We start from the raw sequence: 6,889 nt of genomic DNA on the forward strand, positions 1-6,889 counted from the left end.
GGCAGCCCACCAGGCTCCCCCGTCCCTGGGATTCTCCAGGCAAGAACACTGGAGTGGGTTGCCATTTCCTTCTCCAATGCATGGAAGTAAAAGTGAAAGTGAAGATGCTCAGTCGTGTCCGACTCTTAGCGACCCCATGGACTGCAGCCCACCAGACTCCTCCGTCCATGGGATTTTCCAGGCAAGAGTACTGGCGTGGGCTGCCATTGCCTTCTCCACTTTATTTTCACCAGCCTCTGGCAAATCCACCATCCTTCAATTATGAATGTAAGCCACAACACTAATAGCAGACTTAGTAAAACAGACTTTGTCACCAGTAGAAATCATAGATATTTTCATATATTACACTTGTTACAAATATCTTGAAATAATTTAAACACATGATCATTTAAAAGTTATCATAATTATAAGACCCACTGATAGACAGAAAGCTTTATTTACTATGTTAATAAAAACTACATGTGCTATTTCACACATTTAAAGATATTTTGATAACTACATATCAACACAATTTGTTTTCTTTATAATTTATGTACTTTTTTGCATATACAAACATTAATCAAAAAAAGGAATCCACAAGGTTTCACCATAATGCCAAAGTGTTCCATGGAACAAAAAAGATTAAGACTAGGGGCCAAAAAAACAAACCAGAATCACCCAGTTTCTATTAAGTGCCATACACTCATTCTGTTCTCTAATATAGAGCAAAGATTATAAATCACTATTTTTAGCAGCCTTCACTTCAAACTGGTTTGCAAATAGTTGTGAATATGATATAACAGCCTAGCAAATCCATGGGTTCCCCTGACAGACATTCTAGTCCAAATGCAGAAAGCTTCAAACTAAACTTTCAACAAGAGAGTTACCAACAGAAAGGGAGGAAAAAAAGGCAGAAAAACAAACAAATCTCCCTCCAATCCTGCTAAATATCTATCTACTTATGTGATATGCAAACAGGAAAATACAGGAAATTAACTTTTTTATATTAATAAAGTATGTAAACAAACCTAACACAGTGTCAAATATATACTAGAGACTCACTGTTGCTTTTTTTTTTCCCCCCTTCTAGAATGGTGCCCTGGCATATACTGCAAAATAAAGTATGTAAAAATGTATATTCCCTGAATTTACTGATTATAGAGGAAGGGAGGATTTAAATTTTGTCACAAACCATTCATAAACAATTAACAAATCATACGTTATACATGTGTTCAGGTACCCATTTGACAGGAATATTGTGAAAAGAGAAGTTTAGGACTAGAAACAGAAAGGTTTAAGCTTAGGAAAGAGAAAGTGCTAGAAGTTACTCTCTAGCAGATAAGCAAGAAAGTTGAGCCCTGTTCTCACTCTCTTCTTCCTATTATTTTCTAATGTGACTTATGTAGACATAAGTAAAAGATGTAGAATCAGCCACAATCTTGAATAAAAAAGGAGCTCTCACATTCCAGTGATGACTGGGAAGTAGCCTGACTTTAGGATTTCACTAACTGAAAAAACTCCCCCTAAATCATGACTTTTAGAAAAATTTATTCTTTCTAATCTATTTCAGGAGAACATAAATGTTAGTGTAAGAACTTCTGTTTGATTTAGTAGGAGGAATTATCTCTATTAGGAAAGTCAGAATATCTGGCTTCAGATGAGAGTTATGCAAATACTGTGAAAGAAAAACATAAGAAAATTACAATTATTATTAGATATTTTGTCCTTATCCATCATTATTATGCTTGCTTTTTCTATGAATATTTCATAAATTAATCAGAGTTTATAACATGAAGAGGCTATTCATCTCCCAAGGGGAATAATGTCTAACCTACAGATTAGGTAGCTCCACAGGAAAATCATGAATGAGGGCAGATGGTTAACAAACTCCATGAGATTGTATACTAAATGTGGTTAGTATACATATTTTTCAGATTATTAAAGCCTATTTAACCAGAAAAACAGCTTTCTCTGCCACAGTAAGGAAATCTAAAGCAAGAGAAAGCAATAATTCTTCCCATAGTCACAGAGTAAGTCAGTGCTAACATCAGATAAAGTCACCAGAAATCCAAGGCTCTGACTAGATTCTCCTTGCTTGCTTGCTTGCTTGCTAAGTCACTTCAGTCATGCCCAACTCTGTGTGACCCCATAGATGGAGTCACATATCCAAAGAGATCCCCAAGAAAAATAAAACCTCACCTGTTTATGAGAGAAGACATCATAGGCTGAGGAAGGAATAATGTTCTTTCTTAATCAATTAGGCCATTATATTGGTTTCCAAAAGGAATTTACAAAGCAGCTCAAATCAAAAAGAATCATTTCATTCAGCAAACACAAATAACCCCAGAGGCAGAGCTGCAGTCCCCAAGCCTAAACGTCTTCCCTTTGGTGATGAGTAACCTTTAAGCAGTATATTCTGTTCTAGGAACAAATTCTTAAGTAGTTTCTTTTAGTTATATAGAACGTAAGCCTGCTGCTGCAGCTAAGTCGCTTCAGTCATGTCTGACTCTGTGCGACCCCATAGACGGCAGCCCACCAGGCTTCCCTGTCCCTGGGATTCTCCAGGCAAGAACACTGGAGTGGGTTGCCATTTCCTTCTCCAATGTGTGGAAGTGAAAAGTGAAAGGGAAGTCGCTCAGTGGTGTCCAACTCTTAGTGACTCCATAGACTGCAGCCCACCAGGCCCTTCGTCCATGGAATTTTCCAGGCAAGAGTACTGGAGTGGGGTGCCATTGCCTTCTCCGAGAATGTAAGCCTAGTAAACATAATATTCTAGAAACAGCCATTTTTTAGCTAAACAAGGCTCTCCCTGGGACTTCCCTGGTGGTCCAGTGGCTAAGACTTCACACTCCCAATGCAGGGGGCTGGATCAGGGCACAAGATCACAAAAGCCAAAACTAAAGATCCTACATATTACAAGGAAGACTGACGATCCCTTGTGCTGCAACTAAGACTAGTGCCGCCAAAAAAAGGCTATCCCTCACCATTCCCAACTTATTTCCATTTAAGTATCTTTCTGAAATCTCTTCCGCTACGACACAGTGTATATGTATACAAAGGGTGGGAGTGACTATCAGGTTATCAGGTAAATACAGTGTCTGGTAAGTTAAGACTGTCTCAAGCTTCTTCTATTACATATATTTTTAAAAAACACTAAGCGATGCAATCAACAAGTAGCACCTTCTACAAAGGGCTGTAAAAGAGGAAGAAGTAGTGAAACTCACTTCAATTCCATCTGCATCACTAACAGACCTCATGAAAGGGAATCAGTAGGAAATAAAGCCAAGCTAAAACATCAGCTGAATTATCCACAGCATGGTATCATCCCCAGTAGGCCAGTCTTGGCCTCCAATGTACAAAAACCATTGAGCTGGATAGCCAAATACATTTACGCTTCTCCTCTGTGGCATTCTAGTCACCACTGTTGGCCTCTCCAGGTCATTCCGTCTTCTCCATGATGATCATCTGTTCACCACAGATTACTGCACCAAATTTCATTCTCAACCAGTACCTTTTTACTAGCAATTTCCTGTATTTACAGAAACATTAAATATTAAGATTGAAAAGGACCCTGAAGGTCACTTTATTCTCAGCAGAATCTTTTCTGTCTCTATCTTCAGTTCCCCTTCTAAGCCTTGTTTCTACCCTCTTCAAAGCTTCCCCCTTACTCAGTGTCTATTCCTAACAGTTTTTCCCATCATAAACCCCTATATCCTCACTGCCTTTCTAAATATCACTGTCCCTATTTCAATACATAAGCATTGGTTCTCCCAACTGAGGACCTGAGTTTCAGTCTTCAGTTAAAACTACTCCAATTTTATTTGGGAAGCCTTCTTCAGTTAAGTCTGTCTGGTAGAGGATGTGCCCCAGCCCCAGATCTTCCTAATTGCATCTTGGTATTTCCAAATAGTCCCCCTCACTGTAGAATCATGGCATTTTAGACCAGAAGGAAAACTCAGAAATAATCTGGTCCAATGTTTTTCCAACTTTTAAACTACATTTTAAGATACATGAAATTCATTTTGCATCATAACCTCACACACACATAACTGAATCAAGTTTCATGAAATACTATTATTATTATGTGAAAACTTCAGGTCTATTTCCTTTTTTTGGGTAAATTTCAGGTCCCCTCCACTAAATGGACTACAGAACCCAGTAACAGGACAGAACCCACAGTTTAGGAAACATTCATCTAATCCAAACTTCCCACTCACGGCGGAAGAAACTGTAGCTCAATGGTGAGGTAAGCTTCCCAGCCACAAGAAGTCTGTCCATCAAATTAAACTCGGGTCTAACCTTCTCCAGCCAGTCACCACACCCCTACTCAAACAAAACGCTACAGTACCGTGTCCAGTCACTGATCCCACAGTCTTCTCCAACTCAGCCCCCTCAAAGTTACTGCTCCTTGGTTAGAGGCCCCTCGCAGCTGCTGCTTCATACTCCCTTAGGTCAGAGTCCCCTCACAGTTCCTATCCATCGATCAGTCTCCTCCGAGTCGCTGGCCCTTGGTCACAGTTCCCCGCTGTCACTGCTTCATACTTCCTCGGTCATAGTCCCCACGCAGCCTCTGCCTCGTGTTCTCCGCGGTCAGAGCCCCTTAGTATTCACTGCTGCTGGGTCACAGATCCCTCGCAAGCAGCTACGTCTCAGCCACAGTCCCCTCGCTGTCAACGCCCCTGGGTCACAGTAGCCTCGCAGTCGTAGCCTCACACTCCCCTCGCTGTCGCTGACCCACTCTTCTTTCAGTCACTCCTCCAGGCAGTCCCAGCACCACAGTTTCTCCTCTCAAACAGAGCCGCGAGAATATACACACACCCGGTCCTTACCTGCGGCTCACGTTTCCCTGGCCCCTGGTGACTGTCCCGTCGAATTTCTCCAGAGCGCCGCGTCACGGACAAGGGAAATTGAGGAGGTTGCGGGGAGACGCCCGGGAAAGGCAGCTGACGGAAGCGCGGACCGGAAATCCCGCCTATTGCCCTCCCTCTTATCACTCCGACCACGACTTCTCTTCGAAAACCACCTCTGACACAGTGGTTCCGCCTTCATAGAGGCCCCGTGGGGCGGAGTGACTGAGCAGAACTCACCAGGAGAGAAGATAAAATGGCAAAGGGTCACTTACCTTGCGGAATTGGACTATGCGGTGAAGAAACGGATGTACCTTGTAATAAGACACGGCTGTGACTTGTCACTCTTGCTCGCTGCCATTCCGTCAAGAAGCGTTAAGGTGGTGGCTCGCCTTTTGCCCAGCTCCGGGTTCAGTCCCTCCCAGGCGGACCTGTCCGTTTAGTCCTTCCTGCTCTACCCCAGCGGCTGACGCGGTGCCAGGCACTCGTATACCAGCACATTCACAATGCAGATTGCCGCGACACCTTCCAACCTCCACACCATGGTCTGCAACTGCTTCACACAGTGCCCTTTCCCTACTGCGTGACGTGAAGAGATGCACGTCCGCCAAGCAAGTCCTGTGAAAAGCCCTCTGTGTTCTGGTTGTTTCTAACCCAGGTTGGCTCATCAAGAGATGATCCCTGGGTATCAACTGGGGGCCATCTGAGCAGGAACAATTCTTGAATTGGTGGCCCCTGGTAGGAAATCACACAGCAGGGTAACTGGTAAAAAGAAACGTTTTCCTTTGCTAGAAAGAAACTAGCAAACCCCTTTGGAGGAGTCCCTTGTAGATGGCTTCCCTGGTGGCTGAGACAATAAAGAATCTGCCTGCAATGCGAGAGACTCAGGTTCCATCACTGGGTGGGGAAGATCCCCTGGAGAAGGGAATGGCAACCCACTCCAGTATTCTTGCCTGGACAATTCCATGGACAGAGGAGCCTGCTTGGCTACCCTCCATGGGGTCGCAGGGTGGACAGGACTGAGTGACTAACACTTTCACTTTAACAAGGCAAGTAAATAGCCAATGTAACGGAATAAGCATGTAAAAGAACTTTTCCATGTATTTAATATGGTGGGTAAGCAGTTGCTGAGGAGCTACAGAGAAAAATAAAGGATTTATATTGTGACCCTTCCCTTTTGAGTTTCAAAGTTATTTGAACAGGGCAGATAGATTCAGTTCAGTCGCTCAGTCATGTCCGACTCTGTCCATCACCAACTCCCGGAGTTCACCCAAAGTCATGTGCATCAAGTCGGTGATGCCATCCAGATATCTCATCCTCTGTCGTCCCCTTCTCCTCCTGCCCCCAATCCCTCCCAGCATCAGGGTCTTTTCCAATGAGTCAATTCTTCGCATGAGGTGGCCAAAGTATTGGAGTTTCAGCCTGAGGCAGATAGATTAAGGTGCTTAAAATAAGGACAGCTAGCTGGAGCAGACATCTAAAGGGAAGATTACTACAAAGACAGTGGAAATTGGGATAGTACCATCATAACCTCTGAGAGTCTTAAGGGAAGCTAATTTCATATACAGCCTAGAAACTCTTTGATCGTGACACTGGGCAAACCCTGGATAAAACAAATACAGGTTTAAACTAACAAGCTGTGGAGAGTGGAGAGTGGCAAGAGCTGAGTAAAAATACTAGGTGAAAGATAAAGGCAATAATTTAAAATGAAGGAAAAAAACTTACAAGTAAGCTGATCTCAGAGTTAGTTATAGTGAAATTATAAATAATCAATCCCACAATAAGAACATGGCAAAAATAACCAGTCGTGTATAACCTAATGGAATTGCAACTATTAATGTAGGCTGCTGAAAATTATAATCAAATAAAATGATATAAAAATTGTACACGACATTATAAGTGAAAAATCAGGTTACAAAACTGTATATATGATGTTTTTAACCCTGTAAATAAAAAAACACTGGTTATGTTTGAACAACTGCATTTCGTCCCTACTTTTTTCTGTAACTTCTAAATGTAGTAACGTTATAATGAAATTGAAACATTAAAATAACACCTAAAAC

At 42.3% G+C, this 6,889-nt stretch overlaps 1 protein-coding gene across 2 annotated transcripts in view; it reads right to left on the bottom strand.

The window, feature by feature from the left end:
- Positions 1 to 5,380, bottom strand: part of PCYT1A (phosphate cytidylyltransferase 1A, choline) — a 48,065-nt gene extending 42,685 nt beyond the window's left edge. Inside the window, exon 1 of one of the 2 annotated variants that reach the window (XM_069556893.1) lies at positions 4,809 to 5,380. The gene's annotated coding sequence lies outside the window, so the exon portion shown is untranslated. The remainder of the gene's footprint in view (positions 1 to 4,808) is intronic. The other variant, XM_069556901.1, reaches the window with a different exon arrangement.
- Between the last annotated feature and the right edge of the window lie 1,509 nt (positions 5,381 to 6,889).

The sequence above is a fragment of the Ovis canadensis genome, chromosome 1, assembly GCF_042477335.2.
Source record: "Ovis canadensis isolate MfBH-ARS-UI-01 breed Bighorn chromosome 1, ARS-UI_OviCan_v2, whole genome shotgun sequence".
Classification (NCBI taxonomy): domain Eukaryota; kingdom Metazoa; phylum Chordata; class Mammalia; order Artiodactyla; family Bovidae; genus Ovis; species Ovis canadensis.